The 26,999-nt window shown below is 44.1% G+C and overlaps 1 protein-coding gene across 1 annotated transcript in view; it reads left to right on the top strand.

Annotated features, from left to right (window-relative positions):
* Positions 1-7,570: 7,570 nt before the first annotated feature.
* The window catches only part of LOC129817862 (protein-tyrosine kinase 2-beta-like), a 76,800-nt gene continuing 57,371 nt past the window's right edge, over positions 7,571-26,999 (top strand). Inside the window, exon 1 of the mRNA XM_055873457.1 lies at positions 7,571-7,750. The gene's annotated coding sequence lies outside the window, so the exon portion shown is untranslated. The remainder of the gene's footprint in view (positions 7,751-26,999) is intronic.

The raw sequence follows: 26,999 nt of genomic DNA, 5'->3' as shown, positions 1-26,999 counted from the left end.
AGAACACAACAGTCATGTTAACCCTCTAGCCTTCTCTCTAGTACCTAGAACACAACAGTCATGTTAACCCTCTAGCCTTCTGTCTAATACCTAGAACACAACAGTCATGTTAACCCTCTAGCCTTCTCTCTAGTACCTAGAACACAACAGTCATGTTAACCCTCTAGCCTTCTGTCTAGTACCTAGTACACAACAGTCATGTTAACCCTCTAGCCTTCTGTCTAGTACCTAGAACACAACAGTCATGTTAACCCTCTAGCCTTCTCTCTAGTACCGAGAACCCGACAGTCATGTTAACCCTCTAGCCTTCTGTCTAGTACCTAGAACACAACAGTTGTACACAACAGTCATGTTAACCCTCTAGCCTTCTGTCTAGTACCTAGAACACAACAGTCATGTTAACCCTCTACCATACTGACTGGAGTGGATTGACTGGTATGGGATGGGTTGGCTAGTTGATTGAGGTGCAGTATATATACCTTCCAGCTTAACCACTGATACAGGGTCCTTCTAAGGCACTGAGTGTTGTATGGAGATGTATTTCTGTCTATGGATACTGCTCCCCTTCAATACAGCTTCTAAAGGGCTTTTAATACAGCCGCTAAAGGGCTTTAAATACAGCCGCTAAAGGGCTTTTAATACAGACTCTAAAGGGCTTTTAATACAGCCTCTAAAGGGCTTTTAATACAGCCGCTGAAGGGCTTTTAATACAGCCGCTAAAGGGCTTTTAATAACTCTCTAAAGGGCTTTTAATACAGCCTCTAAAGGGCTTTTAATACAGCCGCTAAAGGGCTTTTAATACAGCCGCTAAAGGGCTTTTAATACAGCCGCTAAAGGGCTTTTAATACAGCCGCTGAAGGGCTTTTAATACAGCCTCTAAAGGGCTTTTAATACAGCCTCTAAAGGGCTTTTAATACAGCCGCTAAAGGGCTTTTAATACAGCCGCTAAAGGGCTTTTAATACAGACGCTAAAGGGCTTTATATACAGCCGCTAAAGGGCTTTTAATACAGCCGCTAAAGGGCTTTATATACAGCCGCTAAAGGGCTTTTAATACAGCTTCTAAAGGGCTTTTAATACAGCCTCTAAAGGGCTTTTAATACAGACTCTAAAGGGCTTTTAATAACTCTCTAAAGTTATTTTAATAACTCTCTAAAGTTATTTTAATAACCCTCTAAAGAGCATGATTTGAACTAATGTAGGTAGTGTCTGAGATGGCAGTGGAGACCAGTGGTAAGTTTAGATCCATACTGCCCTCTAGTGGTCTATATGTATTATTGTTCAACTCAAGGGTGGATATCTGGCTGTGGAAATAATATTATTACCCTATAAAAAAAAAGATGCCTCCCAAATCAGTCGACCCTATGTCTTGTAGAAGGCTTACGTATTGTTATTATTATGCATTATGGATCGTTTGAGGTAAATGGAAATGTACACTTTATATACCATGTATCATTTTATTTCAATCTCGTCATTCAAAGACTCAATCATGGACACTCTTACTGACACGTGTGGCTGCTTTGCGTGATGTATTGTTGTCTCTACCTTCCTGATCTTTGTATTGTTGACTGTGCCCTATAATGATTGTACCATGTTTTTGTGCTCCTACCATGTTGTGTTGCTACCATGTTGTGTTGCTGCCATGTTGTGTTGCTACCATGCTGTGTTGCTACCATGTTGTTGTTTTGTTGTGTTGCTGCCATGTTGTGTTGCTACCATGTTGTGTTTCTACCATGTTGTGTTGCTACCATGCTGTTGTTTTGTTGTGTTGCTACCATGTTGTGTTGCTACCATGTTGTGTTTCTACCATGTTGTGTTGCTACCATGTTGTGTTGCTACCATGGTGTGTTGCTACCATGTTGTGTTTCTACCATGTTATGTTGCTACCATGCTGTGTTGCTACCATGTTGTGTTGTCATGTTGTGTTGCTACCATGTTGTGTTGCTACCATGTTGTGTTTCTACCATGTTGTGTTGTCATGTTGTGTTGCTACCATGTTGTTGTTTTGTTGTGTTGCTGCCATGTTGTGTTGCTACCATGTTGTGTTTCTACCATGTTGTGTTGCTACCATGTTGTTGTTTTGTTGTGTTGCTACCATGTTGTGTTTCTACCATGTTGTGTTGCTACCATGTTGTGTTTCTACCATGTTGTGTTGTCATGTTGTGTTGCTACTATGTTGTGTTGCTACCATGTTGTGTTGTCATGTTGTGTTGCTACCATGTTGTGTTGCTACCATGTTGTGTTGTCATGCTGTGTTGCTACCATGTTGTGTTGCTACCATGTTGTATTGTTACCATGTTGTTGTTTTGTTGTGTTGCTACCATGTTGTTGTTTTGTTGTGTTGCTACCATGTTGTGTTTCTACCATGTTGTGTTGCTACCACGTTGTTGTTTTGTTGTGTTGCTACCATGTTGTGTTGCTACCATGTTGTGTTGCTACCATGTTGTGTTGCTACCATGTTGTGTTGCTACCATGTTGTGTTGCTACCATGCTGTGTTGCTACCATGTTGTGTTGCTACCATGTTGTGTTGCTACCATGTTGTGCTGCTACCATGTTGTGTTTCTACCATGTTGTTTTGTTGTGTTGCTGCCATGTTGTGTTTCTACCATGTTGTGTTGCTACCATGCTGTGTTGCTACCATGTTGTGTTGCTACCATGTTGTGTTGCTACCATGTTGTGTTTCTACCATGTTGTGTTGCTACCATGTTGTGTTGCTGCCAGGTTTTGTTGCTACCATGCTGTGTTGCTACCATGTTGTGTTGCTACCATGTTGTGTTGCTACAATGCTGTGTTGCTACCATGTTGTGTTGCTACCATGTTGTGTTGTGTTGCTACCATGTTGTGTTGCTACAATGCTGTGTTGCTACCATGTTGTGTTGCTACCATGCTGTGTTGCTACAATGCTGTGTTGCTACCATGTTGTGTTGCTACCATGTTGTGTTGCTACCATGTTGTGTTGCTACCATGCTGTGTTGCTGCCATGTTGTGTGTTGCTGCCATGTTGTGTGTTGCTGCCATGTTGTGTTGCTACCATGTTGTGTTTCTACCATGTTGTGTTGTCATGTTGTGTTGCTAGCATGTTGTGTTTCTACGTTGTTGTGTTGTCATGTTGTGTTGCTACCATGTTGTGTTTCTACCATGTTGTGTTGTCATGTTGTGTTGCTACCATGTTGTGTTTCTACCATGTTGTGTTGTCATGTTGTGTTGCTACCATGTTGTGTTTCTACCATGTTGTGTTGCTACCATGTTGTGTTGCTACATGTTGTTGTTTTGTTGTGTTGCTACCATGTTGTGTTGCTGCCATGTTGTGTTGCTACCATGTTGTGTTTCTACCATGTTGTGTTGCTACCATGTTGTGTTGCTACCATGTTGTGTTGCTACCATGTTGTGTTGCTGCCATGTTGTGTTCCTACCATGTTGTGTTGCTACCATGCTGTGTTGCTACCATGTTGTGTTTCTACCATGTCGTGTTGCTACCATGATTTGTTTCTACCATGTTGTGTTGCTACCATGTTGTGTTGCTGCCAGGTTGTGTTGCTACCATGCTGTGTTGCTACCATGTTGTGTTGCTACCATGTTGTGTTGCTACAATGCTGTGTTGCTACCATGTTGTGTTGCTACCATGTTGTGTTGCTACCATGTTGTGTTGCTACAATGCTGTGTTGCTACCATGTTGTGTTTCTACCATGTTGTGTTGCTACCATGTTGTGTTGCTACAATGCTGTGTTGCTACCATGTTGTGTTCCTACCATGTTGTGTTGCTACCATGTTGTGTTGCTACAATGCTGTGTTGCTACCATGTTGTGTTGCTACCATGTTGTGTTGCTACCATGCTGTGTTGCTACAATGCTGTGTTGCTACCATGTTGTGTTGCTACCATGTTGTGTTTCTACCATGTTGTTGTTTTGTTGTGTTGCTGCCATGTTGTGTTTCTACCATGTTGTGTTGCTACCATGCTGTGTTGCTACCATGTTGTGTTGCTACCATGTTGTGTTGCTACCATGTTGTGTTTCTACCATGTTGTGTTGCTACCATGTTGTGTTGCTGCCAGGTTTTGTTGCTACCATGCTGTGTTGCTACCATGTTGTGTTGCTACCATGTTGTGTTGCTACAATGCTGTGTTGCTACCATGTTGTGTTGCTACAATGCTGTGTTGCTACCATGTTGTGTTGCTACCATGTTGTGTTGCTACCATGTTGTGTTGCTACAATGCTGTGTTGCTACCATGTTGTGTTGCTACCATGCTGTGTTGCTACAATGCTGTGTTGCTACCATGTTGTGTTGCTACCATGTTGTGTTGCTACCATGCTGTGTTGCTGCCATGTTGTGTGTTGCTGCCATGTTGTGTTGCTACCATGTTGTGTTTCTACCATGTTGTGTTGTCATGTTGTGTTGCTAGCATGTTGTGTTTCTACGTTGTTGTGTTGTCATGTTGTGTTGCTACCATGTTGTGTTTCTACCATGTTGTGTTGCTACCATGTTGTGTTGCTACATGTTGTTGTTTTGTTGTGTTGCTACCATGTTGTGTTGCTGCCATGTTGTGTTGCTACCATGTTGTGTTTCTACCATGTTGTGTTGCTACCATGTTGTGTTGCTGCCATGTTGTGTTCCTACCATGTTGTGTTGCTACCATGCTGTGTTGCTACCATGTTGTGTTTCTACCATGTCGTGTTGCTACCATGATTTGTTTCTACCATGTTGTGTTGCTACCATGTTGTCTTGCTGCCAGGTTGTGTTGCTACCATGCTGTGTTGCTACCATGTTGTGTTGCTACCATGTTGTGTTGCTACAATGCTGTGTTGCTACCATGTTGTGTTGCTACCATGTTGTGTTGCTACCATGCTGTGTTGCTACAATGCTGTGTTGCTACCATGTTGTGTTGCTAACATGTTGTGTTGCTACCATGTTGTGTTGCTACCATGCTGTGTTGCTACCATGTTGTGTTGCTAACATGCTGTGTTGCTGCCATGTTGTGTTTCTACCATGTTGTGTTGCTAACATGTTGTGTTGCTGCCATGTTGTGTTGCTACCATGCTGTGTTGCTACCATGTTGTGTTGCTAACATGCTGTGTTGCTGCCATGTTGTGTTGCTACCATGCTGTGTTGCTACCATGCTGTGTTGCTAACATGTTGTGTTGCTACCATGTTGTGTTGCTACCATGCTGTGTTGCTACAATGCTGTGTTGCTACCATGTTGTGTTGCTAACATGCTGTGTTGCTGCCATGTTGTGTTTCTACCATGTTGTGTTGCTACCATGTTGTGTTTCTACCATATTGTGTTGTCATGTTGTGTTGCTAGCATGTTGTGTTTCTACCATGTTGTGTTGTCATGTTGTGTTGCTACCATGTTGTGTTTCTACCATGTTGTGTTGCTACCATGTTGTGTTGCTGCCATGTTGTGTTGCTACCATGTTGTGTTGCTGCCATGTTGTGTTGCTACCATGTTGTTGTTTCGTTGTGTTGCTACCATGTTGTGTTGTCATGTTGTGTTGCTAGCATGTTGTGTTTCTACCATGTTGTGTTGTCATGTTGTGTTGCTACCATGTTGTGTTTCTACCATGTTGTATTGCTGCCATGTTGCTACCATGTTGTTGTTTCGTTGTGTTGCTACCATGTTGTGTTGCTGCCATGTTGTGGTGCTACCATGTTGTGTTGCTACCATGTTGTGTTGCTACAATGTTGTTGTTTTGTTGTGTTGCTGCCATGTTGTGCTGCTACCATGTTGTTGTTTTGTTGTGTTGCTGCCATGTTGTGCTGCTACCATGTTGTGTTGCTGCCATGTTGTGTTTCTACCATGTTGTGTTGCTACCATGTTGTGTTTCTACCATGTTGTGTTTCTACCATGTTGTGTTTCTACCATGTTGCGTTGCTACCATGTTGCGTTGCTACCATGTTGTGTTTCTACCATGTTGTGTTGCTACCATGTTGTTGTTTTGTTGTGTTGCTACCATGTTGTGTTGCTACCATGTTGTTGTTTTGTTGTGTTGCTACCATGTTGTGTTGCTACCATGTTGTTGTTTTGTTGTGTTGCTACCACGTTGTGCTGCTACCATGTTGTTGTCATGTTGTGTTGCTACCATGTTGTTGTCATGTTGTGTTGCTACCATGTTGTGCTGCTACCATGTTGTTGTCATGTTGTTTTGCTACAATGCTGTTGTCATGTTGTGTTGCTACCATGTTGTGATGCTACCATGTTGTGTTGCTACCATGTTGTTGTCATGTTGTGTTGCTACCATGTTGTGTTGCTACCATGTTGTTGTCATGTTGTGTTGCTACCATGTTGTTGTCATGTTGTGTTGCTACCATGTTGTTGTCATGTTGTGTTGCTACCATGTTGTGTTGCTACCATGTTGTGTTGCTACCATGTTGTTGTCATGTTGTGTTGCTACCATGTTGTTGTCATGTTGTGTTGCTACCATGTTGTGTTGCTACCATGTTGTTGTCATGTTGTGTTGCTACCATGTTGTTGTCATGTTGTGTTGCTACCATGTTGTTGTCATGTTGTGTTGCTACCATGTTGTTGTCATGTTGTGTTGCTACCATGTTGTTGTCATGTTGTGTTGCTACCATGTTGTGTTGTTGTCATGTTGTGTTGCTACCATGTTGTGTTGCTACCATGTTGTTGTCATGTTGTGTTGCTACCATGTTGTTGTCATGTGTTGCTGCCATGTTGTTGTCATGTTGTGTTGCTACCATGTTGTTGGCATGTTGTGTTGCTACCATGTTGTATTGCTACCATGTTGTTGGCATGTTGTGTTGCTACCATGCTGTATTGCTACCATGTTGTGTTGCTACCATGTTGTTGTCATGTTGTGTTACTACCATGTTGTGTTGCTACCATGTTGTGTTGCTACCATGCTGTGTTGTCATGTGTTGCTACCATTTTGTTGTCATGTTGTGTTCCTACCATGTTGTGTTGCTACCATGTTGTGTTGCTACCATGCTGTGTTGTCACGTGTTTCTACCATGTTGTTGTCATGTTGTGTTGCTACCATGTTGTGTTGCTACCATGTTGTGTTGCTACCATGTTGTTGTCATGTTGTGTTGCTACCATGTTGTTGTTATGTTGTGTTGCTACCATGCTGTGTTGTCATGTGTTGCTGCCATGCTGTGTTGTTGTCTTAGATCTCTCTTTATGTAGTGTTGTGTTGTCTCTCTTGTCATGATGTGTGTTTTATCCTATATATATATATGTTTTTTAGTTTTTTATTATTAATCCCAGCCCCCGTCCCCGCAGGAGGCCTTTTGCCTTTTGGTAGGCCGTCATTGTAAATAAGAATTTGTTCTTAACTGACTTGCCTATTTAAATAAAGGTAAAAAAATAAAATAAAATTTAAAAAATCCTTTCTATGGAAAACACACTGGACACATTTGGATCTTTAAGTAGCTTTTGCATGTTTACTACAGCAAAGACAATATACTGTGGTTCTACAGCGAATATAGGCCAACACCATGTCTATGGGTTACAAAAAACAACTGCAAAGCTGACTATAACATAATATCCGTTATTTGCCTAAAACACAAAAGACATTTCCAGAGAGAAATAGAGAGAAAGAGAGAAGTCCATGCCACAGAAATAAGGAAGTAGCCTACCCACCAAGGCAAGGGAGTGGCTTGGCTCGAGTAAATACCTGCTCCACATACACCTTCTGTTGGAGTCAGAGTCACTCAGGACTAGGAACCAATCTTTAAGAAATAACTATAGAAGATTTCTGTGCAGATGCTCGTGGGGGAACATGTCCTTTAATTAGGTAAGACGCAAATATAATAACTTCAATGTGTTTTATAACTGTCAGACGAGTCAACTCAGATTCCGGTGTTTTAGAGGCATAGCGGATGTTACCTCCATCAAGGTATTTCCAAGCGGTTGGAGTTATCAATTGTTGTTTACGTTTTCCTCGAAACTATACTATTAAACTAAACTATTCGTGGGTCGTTTGAAGTCAGTAAAAAAGTATACCATCATATTAGTTATAATATAAACATGAAGCCTGAGGACAGAACATATGCCTTGAGTAAGGTGATTGACATTTCTTGACGGTATGAGTGCTTTACCAGTGTAGATATATGAAAGCATTGCATTTGCTACCTGAGTTGAGTTGGAAGAATCTCCATTTTATCTGCAAGTCTGTTCATGTGAAATTGTTTGCGCGCATTCCAGCACCTGGGGTTGTGACTCTGCAGTATGCAACTCTACCAACTCCAAATCATTCCTATCAACTCCAACTCAAACTTATCAACTCCAAATCATTCCTATCAACTCCAACTCAAACTTATCAACTCCAACTCATTCCTATCGACTCCAACTCCAACTAATCTACTCCAACTCAACCCTGCTAACTCCAACTCATTCCTATCAACTCCAAATCATTCTTATCAACTCCAACTCAAACTTATCAACTCCAACTCAACCCTGCCAACTCCAACTCAACCCTGCTAACTCCAAATCAACCCTGCTAACTCCAACTCAACCCTATCAACTCCAACTCAACCCTGCCAACTCCAACTCAACCCTATCAACTCCAACTCAACCCTGCTAACTCCAACTCAACCCTGCCAACTCCAAAACAAGTCTTTGTATACTGACTCTTTTGGAAAAGGTAAGTATACAAGGGGTGTCTGCATTTGTGGCCTCAGAGGTCACCTGATCTGTCAAATGTAGTGTCAGTTGTCAGACGTTGGTTTTTCCGTTTGTAAAACGGATATTATGGATTAGAAGAAGGTGTATAATGCCTTGAATGAAACATCATGGGAGCGTTTCGTAAAAAATATGTCACGTCATACCCATGGATGGTATTTCTGTCAATGGCTGATTGGACATTACTAGTGATGATACATAGAAATGCTTATGGCGTAATAAAGGAGACAGCTCCTGTCCTGATTGACAGATATTTAATTACAGAGAGACAGACAAGCCGTGACATATCCCTCTGTTTGAGTAATGACTGGTTTCCTATACGATACTATATTAATTACAGAGATCCTTGACATATCGCCCTGTTTGAGTAATGACTGGTTTCCTATACGATACTACTGTATAATACAAATATATTAATATACTACTCTTTAAACTGTAAGAAAAGAAGCAGTACACACAATTAACATGGGCGACATTTTGGATATTCCACCTGTAAATGCTTCTCTGTTGTATGTCAACAGACATGTAGTTGACATGTTGAGGAATTTCTATTCAAATCCCTCAAATCTACTATGACCTCAAACTATAGTTTTGGCAAGTCGGTGAGGACATCTACTTTGTGCATGACACAAGTCATTTCTCCAACTATTGTTAACAGACAGATTATTTAATTTATAACTCACTGTATCACAATTCCAGTGGGTCAGAAGTTTACGTACACTAAGTTGACTGTGCCTTTAAACAGCTTGGAAAGTTCCAGAAAATGATGTCATGGCTTTAGAAGATTCTGATAGGCTAATTGACATCATTTGAATCAATTGGAGGTGTACCTGTGAATGTATTTCAAGGCCTACCTTCAAACTCAGTGCCTCTTTGCTTGACATCATGGGAAAATCAAAAGAAATCAGCCAAGACCTCATCAAAAAAATTGTGTACCTCCACATGTCTGGTTCATCATTGGGAGAAATTTCCAAACGCCTGAAGGTACCACGTTCATCTGTACGAACAATAGTATGCAAGTATAAACACCACGGGACCACACAGCCGTCATACCGCTCAGGAAGGAGACACGTTCTGTCCCCTAGAGCTGAACGTACTTTGCTGCGAAAAGCGCAAATCAATCCCAGAACAACAGCAAAGGACCTTGTGAAGATGCTGGAGGAAACAGGTACAAAAGTATCTATCTCCACAGTAAAACGAGTCCTATATCGACATAACCTGAAAGGCCTCTCAGCAAGGAAGAAGCCACTGCTCCAAAACCGCCATCTACGGTTTGCAACTGCACATGGGGACAAAGATCGTACTTTTGGAGAAATGTCCTCTGGTCTGATGAAACAAAAGTAGAACTGTTTGGCCATAATGACCATCGTTATGTTTGGAGGAAAAAGGAGGAGGCTTGCAAGCTGAAGAACACCATCCCAACCGTGAAGCACGGGGGTGGCAGCATCATGTTGTGGGGGTGGCAGCATCATGCTGTGGGGGTGCTTTGCTGCAGGAGGGACTGGTGCACTTCACAAAATAGATGGCATCATGAGGTGGGAAATTATGTGGATATATTGAAGCAACATTTCAAGATATCAGTCAGGAAGTTAAAGCTTGTTCCAATAACGGCGAGCTTTACACCCCTCCAGCTGACGCTTGGCATTGCGCATGGTGATCTTAGGCTTGTGTGCAGCTGCTGGGCCTTGGAAACCCATTTCACGAAGCTCCCGACGAACAGTTATTGTGCTGACGTTCCTTCCAGAGGCAGTTTGGAATTTGTTTGTGAGTGTTGCAACCGAGGACAGACTATTTTTACACGCTACATCTCGGCGGTCCCGTTCTGGGAGCGTGTGTGGCCTACCATTTTGAGGCTGAGCGGTTGTTGCTCCTAGACATTTCCACTTCACAAAAACAGCTCTTACAGTTTACCGTGGAAGCTCTAGTAGGGCAGAAATTTGACAAACTGACTTGTTGAAAAGGTGGCATCCTATGACAGTGTCACGTTGAAAGTCACTTAGCTCTTCATTAAGGCCATTCAACTGCCAATGTGTTGCTTCGGGAGATTGCATGGCTGTGTGCTCAATTTTATACACATGTCAGCAGAGGGTGTGGCTGAAATAGCCAAGTCCACTAATTTGAAGGGGTGTCCACATACTGCTGTATATACAGTGTATAGCAAACAGACTAGCAGCAGCATATAGGATGATTGTATGTGAGTGTGTGTGCTCATGTGCGTTCGTGTGGAGAGTCCATTGAGTGTGCATAGAGTCAGTGTAAAAACATTTCATGAAACAAAAAAGTTCCATGCAGCCATTTAGTTAGCTATTTGGTTAGCCATTTAGTTAGTCATTTAGTTAGCCATTTAGTTAGCTATTTGGTTAGCCATTTAGTTAGTCATTTAGTTAGCCATTTAGTTAGCTATTTGGTTAGTCATTTAGTTAGCCATTTAGTTAACCTTTTAGTTAGCTATTTGGTTAGCCATTTAGTTATTCATTTAGTTAGTCATTTAGTTAGCCATTTAGTTAGCTATTTGGTTAGCTATTTAGTTAGTCATTTAGTTAGCTATTTGGTTAGCTATTTGGTTAGCTATTTGGTTAGCCATTTAGTTAGTCATTTAGTTAGCTATTTGGTTAGCTATTTGGTTAGCCATTTAGTTAGTCATTTGGTTAGCCATTTAGTTAGTCATTTAGTTAGCCATTTAGTTAGTCATTTAGTTAGCTATTTGGTTAGCTATTTGGTTAGCTATTTGGTTAGCCATTTAGTTAGCTATTTGGTTAGCCATTTAGTTAGTCATTTAGTTAGCCATTTAGTTAGCTATTTGGTTAGCTATTTGGTTAGCTATTTAGTTAGTCATTTAGTTAGCTATTTGGTTAGCTATTTGGTTAGCCATTTAGTTAGTCATTTAGTTAGCTATTTGGTTAGCTATTTGGTTAGCCATTTAGTTAGTCATTTAGTTAGCCATTTAGTTAGCTATTTGGTTAGCTATTTGGTTAGCTTTTTAGGTATCTATTTGGTTAGCTGTTTAGTTAGATATTTAGTTAGCTATTTAGCAGTCGTATGGCTTGGGGATAGAATCTGTTCAGGAGTCATAAGGGGTTTTAACAAGAAATGTGTGGAGTGGTTGAAAAACAAGTTTTAATGACTCCAACCTAAGTGTATGTAAACTTACAACTTCAATTGTACATCCTGATGCCTAGTCACCTTACCCCTAAGCAGGGTAGCCTAGTGGTTAGAGCGTTGGACTAGTAACCGAAAGGTTGCAAGTTCAAATCCCCGAGCTGACAAGGTACAAATCTGTCGTTCTGCCCCTGAACAGGCAGTTAACCCACTGTTCCTAGGCCGTCATTGAAAATAAGAATTTGTTCTTAACTGACTTGCCTAGTTAAATAAAGGTAAAATAAATAAAAATAAATATCTCAATCAAACCAAATACTATTGGTCGCTTAAACATATTTAGCAGATGTTTTTGCGGGTGTAGCGAAATGCTTGTGTTCCCAGCTCCAAGTAGTATTTAACAATTCACAACAATACACACATCTAAAAGTAAAAGAATAGAATTAAGAAATATACATTTTATACATACATATTGTACATTTTAGGACAAGCAATGCCAGAGTGGCGTTGACTAAATACAGTAGAATATAATACAGTATATTCATATGGGATGAGTAAAGCAGTATGTAATCATTATTAAAGTGACTAGTGTTCCATTATTTAAGTGGCCAGTGATTCCATGTCTCAGTCCCAGCTTTGATGCACCTGTACTGACCTCACCTTCTGGATGATATCGGGGTGAACAGGCCGTGGCTCATGTGGTTGTTGTCCTTGATGATATTTTATGGCCTTTCCTGTGACATCAGGTGGTGTAGATGTCCTGGAGGTCAGGTAGTGTGCCCCCAGTGATGCGTTGGGCAGACCGCACCACCCTCTGGAGAGCCTTACGGTTGTGGGCGGAGCAGTTGCCGTACCAGGCGGAGATACAGCCCAACAGGATGCTCTCGATTGTGCATCTGTAAAGGTTCCTGAGGGTTTTAGGTGACAAGCCAAATTTATGCTGTTGCGCCTTCTTCACCACACTGTCTGTGTGGGTGGACCATTTCAGATCGTCAGTGATGTGTACGCCGAGGAACTTGAAGATTTTCATTTTCTCCACTGCTGTCCTGTCGATGTGTATAGGGGCGTGCTCCCTCTGCTGTTTCCTGAAGCCCACGATCAGCTCCTTTGTTTTGTTGACGGTGAGGGAGAGGTTATTTTCCAGGCGCCACATCGCCAGGGCCCTCACCTCCTCCCTGTAGGCTGTCTCGTCATTGTTGGTAATCAGGTCTACTACTGTTGTGTCATCTGAAAACTTGATGATTGAGTTGGAGGTGTGTGTGGCCACACAGCCGTGGGTGAACAGCGAGTACAGGTGGGGACTAAGCACGCACCCTTGTGGGGCCCCTGTCTTGAGGATCAGCGTATTGGAGGTGTTGTTTCCTACCTTCACCACCTGGGGGGGCGGCCCGTCAGGAAGTCCAGGACCCAGTTGCACAGGGCGGGGTTCAGTCCCAGGGCCCCAAGCTTGATGAGCGTGGAGAGTACTATGGTGTTGAATGCTGTGCTGAAGTCAATGAACAGCATTCTGATGTAGATATTCTTCTTGTCCAGGTGGGATAGTTTGCCGTGCAATGGCGATTGCATCGTCTGTTGATCTATTGGGGCGGTAAGCAAATTGCAGTGGGTCTAGGGTGAGGTAGAGGTGATATGATCTTTAACTAGCCTCTCAAAGCACTTCATGATAATAGAAGTGAGTGCTAGGTGGCAATAGTCTTTTAGTTCAGTTACCTTTGCTTTCTTGGGTGATTGATTGAATATGTCTGCAAACACTCCAGCCAGCTGGTCTGCGCATGCTCTGAGGACAGTTTGGATGCCTTCTGGGCCGGCAGCCTTGCGAGCGTTAATACTCCTAAAAACGTCTTGCTCTTTGTCGGCCACGGAAAACAAGAGCCCACAGTCCTTGGAAGCAGGCCACATCGGTATCACTGTGTTTTCCGCAAACCGGGTGAAGGTGTTTAGCTTGTTTGGGAGCAAGACGTAGGTACCGCGACGTGGCTGGTTTTCCCTTTGTAAACCGTGATTGTCTCTAGACCTTGTCACATACGTCTCGTGTCTGAGCCGTTGAATTGCGACACCACTTAGACTCCAGTGTCTCTGTCACCTTGCCCCTACATACATCTACCTCTAGCACTCCAGTCCCCGTCATCTTGCCCCTATACATATCTACCTCTAGCACTCCAGTGTCCCTATCATCTTACCCCTATACATATCTACCTATATCACTCCAGTATCCCTGCACATTGGAAATATGGTATTGGAATAAAAGCTGCCAGATGCTTTATGTACACACACAAAGCTTATTTCTCAAAAATGTTGTGCACAAATTTGTCTATATTCCTGTTAGTAAGCATTTCTCCTTTGCCAAGATAATCCATCCACCTGTTAGGTGTGGCATATCAAGAAGCTGATTAAACAACATGATCATTACATAGTTGTGCCTTGTGTTGGGGACAATAAAAGGCCACCCAAAAATGTGCGGTTTTGTTACACAACACAATGCCACAGATGTCTCAAGGTTTGAGGGAGCATGCGATTGGCATGCTGGCTGTAAGAATGTCCACCAGAACTGTTGCCAGAGAATTGAATGTTCATATCTCTACCATAAGGTGCCTCCAATGTTATTTTAAAGAATTTGGCAGTACCTCCAACCGGCCTTTACAACCTCAGACCACGTGTAACCACGCCAGCCCAGGACCTCCACATCCAGCTTCTTCACCTGCCGGATCGTCTGAAACCATTTCTACACAAACTGTCAGAAACCGTCTCAGAGAAGCTCATCTCCAGGCTCGTCGTCCTCACCATGGTCTTGACCTGACCGCAGTTTGGCGTCGTAACCGACTTCAGTGGCAAAACGCTCACCTCCGATGGCCGCTGGCACACTGGAGAAGTGTCCTCTTCACGGATGAATCCCAGTTTCAACTGTACCGGGCATATTGCAGACGTATGGGGTTTTGTGGGCGAGAGGTTTGGGTGTTGTCAATGTTGTGAACACAGTGCCCCATGGTGGCGGTGGGGTTATGGTATGGGACAGGCATAAGCTATTAACAGTGCCCCATGGTGGCGGTGGGGTTATGGTATGGGGTAGGCATAAGCTATTAACAGTGCCCCATGGTGGCGGTGGGGTTATGGTATGGGACAGGCATAAGCTATTAACAGTGCCCCATGGTGGCGGTGGGGTTATGGTATGGGACAGGCATAAGCTATTAACAGTGCCCCATGGTGGGGTTATGGTATGGGGTAGGCATAAGCTATTAACAGTGCCCCATGGTGGCGGTGGGGTTATGGTATGGGGTAGGCATAAGCTATTAACAGTGCCCCATGGTGGCGGTGGGGTTATGGTATGGGGTAGGCATAAGCTATTAACAGTGCCCCATGGTGGCGGTGGGGTTATGGTATGGGGTAGGCATAAGCTATTAACAGTGCCCCATGGTGGCGGTGGGGTTATGGTATGGGGTAGGCATAAGCTATTAACAGTGCCCCATGGTGGCGGTGGGGTTATGGTATGGGGTAGGCATAAGCTATTAACAGTGCCCCATGGTGGCGGTGGGGTTATGGTATGGGACAGGCATAAGCTATTAACAGTGCCCCATGGTGGCGGTGGGGTTATGGTATGGGACAGGCATAAGCTATTAACAGTGCCCCATGGTGGCGGTGGGGTTATGGTATGGGACAGGCATAAGCTATTAACAGTGCCCCATGGTGGCGGTGGGGTTATGGTATGGGACAGGCATAAGCTATTAACAGTGCCCCATGGTGGCGGTGGGGTTATGGTATGGGACAGGCATAAGCTATTAACAGTGCCCCATGGTGGCGGTGGGGTTATGGTATGGGACAGGCATAAGCTATTAACAGTGCCCCATGGTGGCGGTGGGGTTATGGTATGGGACAGGCATAAGCTATTAACAGTGCCCCATGGTGGCGGTGGGGTTATGGTATGGGACAGGCATAAGCTATTAACAGTGCCCCATGGTGGCGGTGGGGTTATGGTATGGGACAGGCATAAGCTATTAACAGTGCCCCATGGTGGCGGTGGGGTTATGGTATGGGACAGGCATAAGCTATTAACAGTGCCCCATGGTGGCGGTGGGGTTATGGTATGGGGTAGGCATAAGCTATTAACAGTGCCCCATGGTGGCGGTGGGGTTATGGTATGGGGTAGGCATAAGCTATTAACAGTGCCCCATGGTGGCGGTGGGGTTATGGTATGGGACAGGCATAAGCTATTAACAGTGCCCCATGGTGGCGGTGGGGTTATGGTATGGGGTAGACATAAGCTATTAACAGTGCCCCATGGTGGCGGTGGGGTTATGGTATGGGGTAGGCATAAGCTATTAACAGTGCCCCATGGTGGCGGTGGGGTTATGGTATGGGGTAGGCATAAGCTATTAACAGTGCCCCATGGTGGCGGTGGGGTTATGGTATGGGGTAGGCATAAGCTATTAACAGTGCCCCATGGTGGCGGTGGGGTTATGGTATGGGACAGGCATAAGCTATTAACAGTGCCCCATGGTGGCGGTGGGGTTATGGTATGGGGTAGACATAAGCTATTAACAGTGCCCCATGGTGGCGGTGGGGTTATGGTATGGGGTAGGCATAAGCTATTAACAGTGCCCCATGGTGGCGGTGGGGTTATGGTATGGGACAGGCATAAGCTATTAACAACGAACACAACTGCATTTAATTGATGATAATTTGATACCGTGACGAGAGCCTGAGGCCCATTGTCGTGCCTTTCATCCACCACCATCACCTCATGTTTCAGCATCATAACGTACGACTCCATGTCACAAGTGTCTGTACACAATTCCTAGAAACTGAAAACGTCCCAGTTCTTTCCGTCAAGCATGTTTGGGATGCTCTGGATCGACGCGTACGACAACGTGTTCCAGTTCCCGCCAATATCCAGCAACTTCACACAGTTATTGAAGAGGAGCGGGTCAACATTCCACAGGCCACCAATCAACAGCCTGGTATCTATGACCAATAGATGCATATCTGTATTCCCAGTCGTGTAAAATCCGTAGCTTAGGAGCTAATGATTTTATTATAATTGTATATGTTGCGTTTATATGTTTTGTTCAGTGTACATTGTTATTGATTACTGTATTAAAAACACTTGAAAGGAAAGCATTTCACTGTACTTGTGTACGTGACAGTAAAACTTTAAACTATGGGGAAATTAAGTAAAATATCGCAACGGGATCGTGGAATATACCGTCAATATGTGTTCCTTTTTCATCTGCTGTAGATTTGTATTTAAGATTTTTTTATGTCAAAACTTGAAATGGGATCCGTCGCCTATATAGTTCACTACTTTTCCCTACGTGGCACTAGATAGGGAATAGGGTGCCATTTGGGACATAGATATTATTTAGCAGTGTGAAGCAGATAACATAACCTCATGACCCCTGGTTCATGTTGTAGACATAGACAGGTAACATGACCTCATGACCTCTGGTTCATGTTGTAGACACAGACAGGTAACATGACCTCATGACCCCTGGTTCATGTTGTAGACACAGACAGCTAACATAACCTCATGACCCCTGGTTCATGTTGTAGACACAGACAGGTAACATGACCTCATGACCCCTGATTCATGTTGTAGACATAGACAGGTAACATGACCTCATGACCCCTGGTTCATGTTGTAGACACAGACAGGTAACATGACCTCATGACCCCTGGTTCATGTTGTAGACATAGACAGGTAACATGACCTCATGACCCCTGGTTCATGTTGTAGACATAGACAGGTAACATGACCTCATGACCCCTGGTTCATGTTGTAGACATAGACAGGTAACATGACCTCATGACCCCTGATTCATGTTGTAGACATAGACAGGTAACATGACCTCATGACCCCTGGTTCATGTTGTAGACATAGACAGGTAACATGACCTCATGACCCCTGGTTCATGTTGTAGACACAGACAAGCAGACAGTTCGACTTTACATGTTGTCTTTGCACTCTTAGAAAAAAGGGTTTCAAAATATTTTTTTCCGGCTGTCCCCATAGGAGAACCCTGTTTGGTTCCAGGTATATGCCTGTTTGGTTCCAGGTATATGCCTGTTTGGTTCCAGGTATATACGCCTGTTTGGTTCCAGGTATATACGCCTGTTTGGTTCCGGGTATATACGCCTGTTTGGTTTCAGGTATATACGCCTGTTTGGTTTCGGGTATATACGCCTGTTTGGTTTCGGGTATATACGCCTGTTTGGTTCCGGGTATATACGCCTGTTTGGTTCCGGGTATATACGCCTGTTTGGTTCCCGGTATATACGCCTGTTTGGTTCCAGGTATATACGCCTGTTTGGTTCCAGGTATATACACCTGTTTGGTTCCAGGTATATACGCCTGTTTGGTTCCAGGTATATACGCCTGTTTGGTTCCAGGTATATACGCCTGTTTGGTTCCAGGTATATACGCCTGTTTGGTTCCAGGTATATACGCCTGTTTGGTTTCAGGTATATACGCCTGTTTGGTTTCAGGTATATACGCCTGTTTGGTTTCAGGTATATACGCCTGTTTGGTTCCAGGTATATACGCCTGTTTGGTTCCAGGTATATACGCCTGTTTGGTTCCCGGTATATACGCCTGTTTGGTTCCAGGTATATACGCCTGTTTGGTTCCAGGTATATACGCCTGTTTGGTTCCAGGTATATACGCCTGTTTGGTTCCAGGTATATACGCCTGTTTGGTTCCAGGTATATACGCCTGTTTGGTTCCAGGTATATACGCCTGTTTGGTTCCAGGTATATACGCCTGTTTGGTTCCAGGTATATACGCCTGTTTGGTTCCAGGTATATACGCCTGTTTGGTTCCAGGTATATTCGCCTGTTTGGTTCCAGGTATATACGCCTGTTTGGTTCCAGGTATATACGCCTGTTTGGTTCCAGGTATATACGCCTGTTTGGTTCCAGGTATATACGCCTGTTTGGTTCCAGGTATATACGCCTGTTTGGTTCCAGGTATATACGCCTGTTTGGTTCCAGGTATATACGCCTGTTTGGTTCCAGGTATATACGCCTGTTTGGTTCCAGGTATATACGCCTGTTTGGTTCCAGGTATATACGCCTGTTTGGTTCCAGGTATATACGCCTGTTTGGTTCCAGGTATATACGCCTGTTTGGTTCCAGGTATATACGCCTGTTTGGTTCCAGGTATATACGCCTGTTTGGTTCCAGGTATATACGCCTGTTTGGTTTCAGGTATATACGCCTGTTTGGTTCCAGGTATATACGCCTGTTTGGTTCCAGGTATATACGCCTGTTTGGTTCCAGGTATATACGCCTGTTTGGTTCCAGGTATATACGCCTGTTTGGTTCCAGGTATATACGCCTGTTTGGTTCCAGGTATATACGCCTGTTTGGTTCCAGGTAGAACTTGTTTGGGTTCCATGTAGAGCCTTCTGCGAAAAAGGTTCTTCATGGAACTGAAAGGGGTTCTACCTGGAACCAAAAGTGTTCTACCTGATACCAAAAGGGTTCTACCTGAAACTGCAAAATTGTTCTTTAAAGGGTTCTCCTATGAGGACAGCCGAAGAAGCCTTTAAGGTTCTAGATAGCACATTTTGTTCTAAGGGTGTGTGGTGTCTGTGTTGAAATAGTTACGGTATCTCACAGGCTGATAAGATCTCTCATGAGAGCCGTGTTTCCATAACAACTAACGTGCTGGCACGACAGTGTCAGTGTGTGTGTGTCATAAGAAGGGGCAGGACAAGTGTGTGTGTGTGTGTGTGTGTGTGTGTGTGAGATGTCTCCCAGCTCAATTGATTATCTGTTGCTTTAGCTTAATCTATCCAATGTTACCCAATGTTACCAACTGTGTTACCCAATGTTACCCACTGTGTTACCCAATGTTACCCACTGTGTTACCCAATGTTACCCACTGTTACCCACTGTTACCCAATGTTACACACTGTTACTCAATGTTACCCAATGTTACCCACTGTGTTACCCAATGTTACCCACTGTTACCCAATGTTACACACTGTTGCTCAATGTTACCCAATGTTACCCACTGTGTTACCCAATGTTACACACTGTTACTCAATGTTACCCAATGTTACCCACTGTGTTACCCAATGTTACACACTGTTACCCAATGTTACCCAATGCTGAGAGAGGTTGTGGACAAGTAATGAGATTCACGGCAACTTGTATGATGTGTTGACAGGCTGTTGTTTGCTGTACCATGTGATATTATAGTCAAAACCCCAACATGCAGCTATGTAGGGTATTTTAAGAGCCTGATATTACCCTCAAACAATTATTATAAGGCTTTTTTCCATCTGTATGCTTCATCAGCAGTTGCATATCTAATATGCGGAAAGAAAACAGGAAGCAGTTCCCAACCTTTTCCCAGTACAGCTACTCATAGAGAACGGTATGCCATTACGCAAGACAGGAAACGTACCCCTGCTTTCCTTCTTGTGCAAACGTTTGTAAAAAGAAAACTTCTCAAACTGAAAAACTTTATTAGCAACTGACCATGTTAATCTTTCTGCGTTCACAAATGTATTCTATTAACAAAACGCTCTGAAACACGAACAAATTCCATGTAAATTATTGGACAGGAAATACTGAGTTCTCACTGCTTTCACCCATTCAGAAATATGTATCTCAGCTCTCACATGAGCATTAGGAATGTAGACATCGGCCCCCTCTAGACCCTCCCTCCCTCCCTCCCTCTCTCCATACCTCCCTCTCTCCATACCTCCCTCCCTCCATACCTCCTTCCCTCCCTCCCGCCCTCCCTCCATACCTCCTTCCCTACATACCTCCTTCCCTCTCTATATACCTCCTTCCCTCCCTCCCTCCATACCTCCCTCCATACCTCCCTCCCTCCCTACATACCTCCTTCCCTCCCTCCCTCCATACCTCCCTCGCTCCCTACATACCTCCTTCCCTCCCTCCCGCCCTCCCTCCATACCTCCTTCCCTACATACCTCCTTCCCTCTCTATATACCTCCTTCCCTCCCTCCCTCCATACCTCCCTCCATACCTCCCTCCCTCCCTACATACCTCCTTCCCTCCCTCCCTCCCTACATACCTCCTTCCCTCCCTCCCTCCCTCCCTCCATTCCTCCTTCCCTCCTTCCCTCCCTCCCTCCATACCTCCTTCCCTCCTTCCCTCCCTCCCTCCATACCTCCCTCTCTCCCTCCATACCTCCTTCCCTCCTTCCCTCCCTCCCTCCATACCTCCCTCTCTCCCTCCATACCTCCTTCCCTCCTTCCCGCCCTCCCTCCATACCTCCTTCCCTCCCTCCCTCCATACCTCCTTCCCTCCTTCCCTCCCTCCCTCCATACCTCCCTCCATACCTCCCTCCCTCCCTCCCTCCATACCTCCCTCTCTCCCTCCATACCTCCTTCCTTCCCTCCCTCCCGCCCTCCCTCCATACCTCCTTCCCTACATACCTCCTTCCCTCCCTACATACCTCCTTCCCTCCCTCCCTCCCTACATACCTCCTTCCCTCCCTCCCTCCCTCCCTCCCTCCCTCCATACCTCCTTCCCTCCTTCCCTCCCTCCCTCCATACCTCCTTCCCTCCTTCCCTCCCTCCCTCCATACCTCCCTCTCTCCCTCCATACCTCCTTCCCTCCTTCCCTCCCTCCCTCCATACCTCCCTCTCTCCCTCCATACCTCCTTCCCTCCTTCCCGCCCTCCCTCCATACCTCCTTCCCTCCCTCCCTCCATACCTCCTTCCCTCCTTCCAGCCCTCCCTCCATACCTCCCTCCCTCCATACCTCCCTCTCTCCCTCCATACCTCCTTCCTTCCCTCCCTCCCGCCCTCCCTCCATACCTCCTTCCCTACATACCTCCCTCCCTCCCTCCATACCTCCTTCCCTACATACCTCCCTCCCTCCCTCCATACCTCCTTCCCTATATACCTCCCTCCCTCCATACCTCCTTCCCTCCCTCCCTCCATACCTCCTTCCCTCCTTCCCGCCTTCCCTCCATACCTCCCTCCCTCCCTCCCTCCATACCTCCCTCCCTCCCTCCCTCCATACCTCCTTCCCTACATACCTCCCTCCCTCTCTCCATACCTCCTTCCCTCCTTCCCGCCCTCCCTCCATACCTCCTTCCCTATATACCTCCCTCCCTCCATACCTCCTTCCCTATATACCTCCCTCCCTCCATACCTCCTTCCCTCCTTCCCTACATACCTCCCTCCCTCCCTCCATACCTCCTTCCATCCATATTTCTCTCCCACCCTCCTTACCTCCCGCCCTCCCTCTTTCCCTCTATCTCCTGCCCTCCCTCCATACCTCCATACCTTCCTCCCTCCAACCCTCCTTCCCATACACCCAGGTGGTGGTGCTAGGTTTTAGCTACAGTGTGGGGAGTGTCGCCCAGGCTCATCACACACACAGAGTGAGAAACATGCACGGGGCCCTAGTTGAGGAATTCAGAGCCTCAGGCTAACAAAACAGTACCCCTCTCCAACAACAGCTGAAGCTCTGAGAACACAAAGATCGAGACACACCCAGCTCTGCTCCGCACTACGACACCACAGACATAAAAGACAGACAGACATAAACCATGTCCTCAGTTATGGAGCGATAAAAATAACAGAGATATCAATATGGGAAGACCATACTAAGGTGCGTACTGTGTAGTTGCGACTACAAGCAATACTAGGGGTGTTTTTCTGGTGAGGTATATTGACCAGGCCCTGTCCAGGTATGTTAGCAGCAGCTGTTGACAATGTGCTTACTAGTTCTTATGCAACCTCTGCTTCAATGTGAGATAAGTGAGAGAAGTAGGGCTATACTTAATACTACATGTGAGAAGTAGAGATTTACTTAATACTACTGTAAGTGAGAAGTAGGGCTATACTTACTACTACTGTAAGTGAGAGATGTAGGGCTATACTTACTACTACTATACGTGAGAGAAGTAGGGCTTAACTTACTACTACTATACGTGAGAGATGTAGGGCTATACTTACTACTACTATACGTGAGAGATGTAGGGCTTTACTTACTACTACTATACGTGAGAGAAGTAGGGCTTAACTTACTACTACTATACGTGAGAGATGTAGGGCTTTACTTACTACTACTATACGTGAGAGAAGTAGGGCTATACTTACTACTACTATACGTGAGAGATGTAGGGCTTTACTTACTACTACTATACGTGAGAGAAGTAGGGCTTAACTTACTACTACTATACGTGAGAGATGTAGGGCTTTACTTACTACTACTATACGTGAGAGATGTAGGGCTATACTTACTACTACTATACGTGAGAGAAGTAGGGCTATACTTACTACTACTATACGTGAGAGATGTAGGGCTTTACTTACTACTACTATACGTGAGAGATGTAGGGCTATACTTACTACTACTATACGTGAGAGAAGTAGGGCTATACTTACTACTACTATACGTGAGAGAAGTAGGGCTATACTTACTACTACTATACGTGAGAGATGTAGGGCTTTACTTACTACTACTATACGTGAGAGAAGTAGGGCTTAACTTACTACTACTATACGTGAGAGATGTAGGGCTTTACTTACTACTACTATACGTGAGAGATGTAGGGCTATACTTACTACTACTATACGTGAGAGAAGTAGGGCTATACTTACTACTACTATACGTGAGAGATGTAGGGCTTTACTTACTACTACTATACGTGAGAGATGTAGGGCTATACTTACTACTACTATACGTGAGAGAAGTAGGGCTATACTTACTACTACTATACGTGAGAGATGTAGGGCTTTACTTACTACTACTATACGTGAGAGATGTAGGGCTATACTTACTACTACTATACGTGAGAGATGTAGGGCTATACTTACTACTACTGTAAGTGAGAGAAGTAGGGCTTTACTTACTACTACTATAAGTGAGAAGTAGGGCTTTACTTACTACTACTATAAGTGAGAAGTAGGGCTATACTTACTACTACTATACGTGAGAGATGTAGGGCTATACTTACTACTACTGTAAGTGAGAGAAGTAGGGCTTTACTTACTACTACTATAAGTGAGATGTAGGGCTATACTTACTACTACTATACGTGAGAGAAGTAGGGCTTTACTTACTACTACTATAAGTGAGAAGTAGGGCTTTACTTACTACTACTGTAAGTGAGAGAAGTAGGGCTTAACTTACTACTACTGTAAGTGAGAAGTACGGCTTTACTTACTACTACTGTAAGTGAGAGAAGTAGGGCTTAACTTACTACTACTGTAAGTGAGAAGTAGGGCTTTACTTACTACTACTGTAAGTGAGAGAAGTAGGGCTTTACTTACTACTACTGTAAGTGAGAGAAGTAGGGCTTTACTTACTACTGTCAGCCAGCCAGTCAGTCAGTTAGTCAGCCAGGCAGTCAGTCAGTCAGCCAGCCAGTCAGTCAGTCAGTCAGTCAGTTAGTCAGTCAGCCAGTCAGTCAGTCAGTCAGCCAGTCAGTCAGTTAGTCAGCCAGTCAGTCAGTCAGCCAGCCAGTCAGCCAGCCAGTCAGTCAGTCAGTCAGTTAGTCAGTCAGTCAGCCAGCCAGTCAGTCAGTCAGTTAGTCAGTCAGCCAGTCAGTCAGCCAGTCAGTCAGCCAGTCAGTCAGCCAGTCAGTCAGTGTGGAAATTCCAAATTTTTCAGATGTGCAGCTGTTTCTTTTGCCTTGAATTTAGAATATAGAGGTTCTGTTTGTGGCAGGAACATATAGAATATAGAGGTTCTGTTTGTGGCAGGAACATATAGAATATAGATACTGTTTGTGGCAGGAACATATAGAATATAGAGGTTCTGTTTGTGGCAGGAACATATAGAATATAGAGGTTCTGTTTGTGGCAGGAACATATAGAATATAGAGGTTCTGTTTGTGGCAGGAACATATAGAATATAGAGGTTCTGTGTGTGGCAGGAACATATAGAATATAGAGGTTCTGTTTGTGGCAGGAACAAATAGAATATAGATACTGTTTGTGGCAGGAACATATAGAATATAGAGGTTCTGTGTGTGGCAGGAACATATAGAATATAGAGGTTCTGTTTGTGGCAGGAACATATAGAATATAGATACTGTTTGTGGCAGGAACATATAGAATATAGATACTGTTTGTGGCAGGAACATATAGAATATAGAGGTTCTGTTTGTGGCAGGAACATATAGAATATAGAGGTTCTGTGTGTGGCAGGAACATATAGAATATAGATACTGTTTGTGGCAGGAACATATAGAATATAGAGGTTCTGTGTGTGGCAGGAACATATAGAATATAGAGGTTCTGTTTGTGGCAGGAACATATAGAATATAGATACTGTTTGTGGCAGGAACATATAGAATATAGAGGTTCTGTTTGTGGCAGGAACATATAGAATATAGATACTGTTTGTGGCAGGAACATATAGAATATAGAGGTTCTGTGTGTGGCAGGAACATATAGAATATAGAGGTTCTGTTTGTGGCAGGAACATATAGAATATAGATACTGTTTGTGGCAGGAACATATAGAATATAGAGGTTCTGTTTGTGGCAGGAACATATAGAATATAGAGGTTCTGTTTGTGGCAGGAACATATAGAATATAGAGGTTCTGTTTGTGGCAGGAACATATAGAATATAGAGGTTCTGTTTGTGGCAGGAACAAATAGAATATAGAGGTTCTGTTTGTGGCAGGAACATATAGAATATAGAGGTTCTGTTTGTGGCAGGAACAAATAGAATATAGAGGTTCTGTTTGTGGCAGGAACATATAGAATATAGATACTGTTTGTGGCAGGAACATATAGAATATAGAGGTTCTGTTTGTGGCAGGAACATATAGAATATAGAGGTTCTGTTTGTGGCAGGAACATATAGAATATAGAGGTTCTGTTTGTGGCAGGAACATATAGAATATAGAGGTTCTGTTTGTGGCAGGAACATATAGAATATAGAGGTTCTGTTTGTGGCAGGAACATATAGAATATAGATACTGTTTGTGGCAGGAACATATAGAATATAGATACTGTTTGTGGCAGGAACATATAGAATATAGAGGTTCTGTGTGTGGCAGGAACATATAGAATATAGAGGTTCTGTTTGTGGCAGGAACATATAGAATATAGATACTGTTTGTGGCAGGAACATATAGAATATAGATACTGTTTGTGGCAGGAACATATAGAATATAGATACTGTTTGTGGCAGGAACATATAGAATATATACTGTATATACTGTTTGTGGGAGGAGAGGTACCATTGAATAATAAGATTCGGGCCAAGCTATAGAAGGCGAGGTACCATTGAATAATAAGATTCGGGCCAACCTATAGAAGGAGAGATAGCAGAGTTTTGGCGCAGGTTACAGCCGACTAGCGCTAACTAACATTAACTACCTAACAACATTTGTTTTCTCCATAGAAAGTCATAGAATCGATCAAATATCGTCAAAAATAATATCACCATTCTCTACTGTGTTGAATCCCCCCTCCCCCCGCCGGGGGGGAGGGGGGGGGTTCCACATAGAACATATTGTTCCACATATAACCTATTGTTCCACATAGAACATCTGGTTCCACATAGAACCCCTGAAAGGTTGCTACCTGATTAGTAACCAAAACATATTTTTATTTATATATCTCACCTGAAAGGGTTCTAATCTGGAACCATTTTGTCAGAGTGTTCTCCTACTGAGACAGATGGTTCTACATGGCTCTATGTTGTCTGCTACAGTAGAATAGATACTGAACGTGGTGTGTGTAGGGCCTACACGTCGTGCCCCTTCGAGTTCACCTTGTGATTTTGTACAGGCCTTCACATGAAGTGAAAGACAGGAATGTCTGGCTGTATCAGTAGATCACATCTGTAAATCAACTGTAAAGTGAGTCCAAACCACATCTGACACACCAGTACACCGCATTGTATTATCGCTATATAGATCATGTCACGGCTGAACGGAGGTACTGCAAAGGGTTTTGACTGGATCGATCCCAGGGGAGGAAAGTTACCTGGTATCTTTCTGACTGACCACCCTCTCTGTCTCAAACTATGGATGATGGCATAACCCCCCCTCCCCTGTCCCTCTCTCTCCCCCCTCCTCTTTCTCTCTCCCTCTCTCTCTCCCCCTTCCTCTTTTTCTCTCCCTCTCTCTCTCCCCTCCTCTTTCTCTCCCCCCCTCTTTCTCTCTCTCTCTCTCCCCTCTCTCTCTCTCCCCTCCTCTTTCTCTCCCCCTCTCTTTCTCTCCCCTCTCTCTCTCTCTCTCTCGCCCTCTCTTTCTCTCTCTCTCCCCCCCTCTTTCTCTCTCTCTCCCCCCTCTTTCTCTCTCTCTCTCTCCCCTCCTCTT

This window comes from Salvelinus fontinalis, chromosome 20, assembly GCF_029448725.1.
Source record: "Salvelinus fontinalis isolate EN_2023a chromosome 20, ASM2944872v1, whole genome shotgun sequence".
Taxonomy (NCBI): domain Eukaryota; kingdom Metazoa; phylum Chordata; class Actinopteri; order Salmoniformes; family Salmonidae; genus Salvelinus; species Salvelinus fontinalis.
Note: the sequence above shows the minus strand (reverse complement) of the source record. Positions and strands in the feature narration are given on the sequence as shown.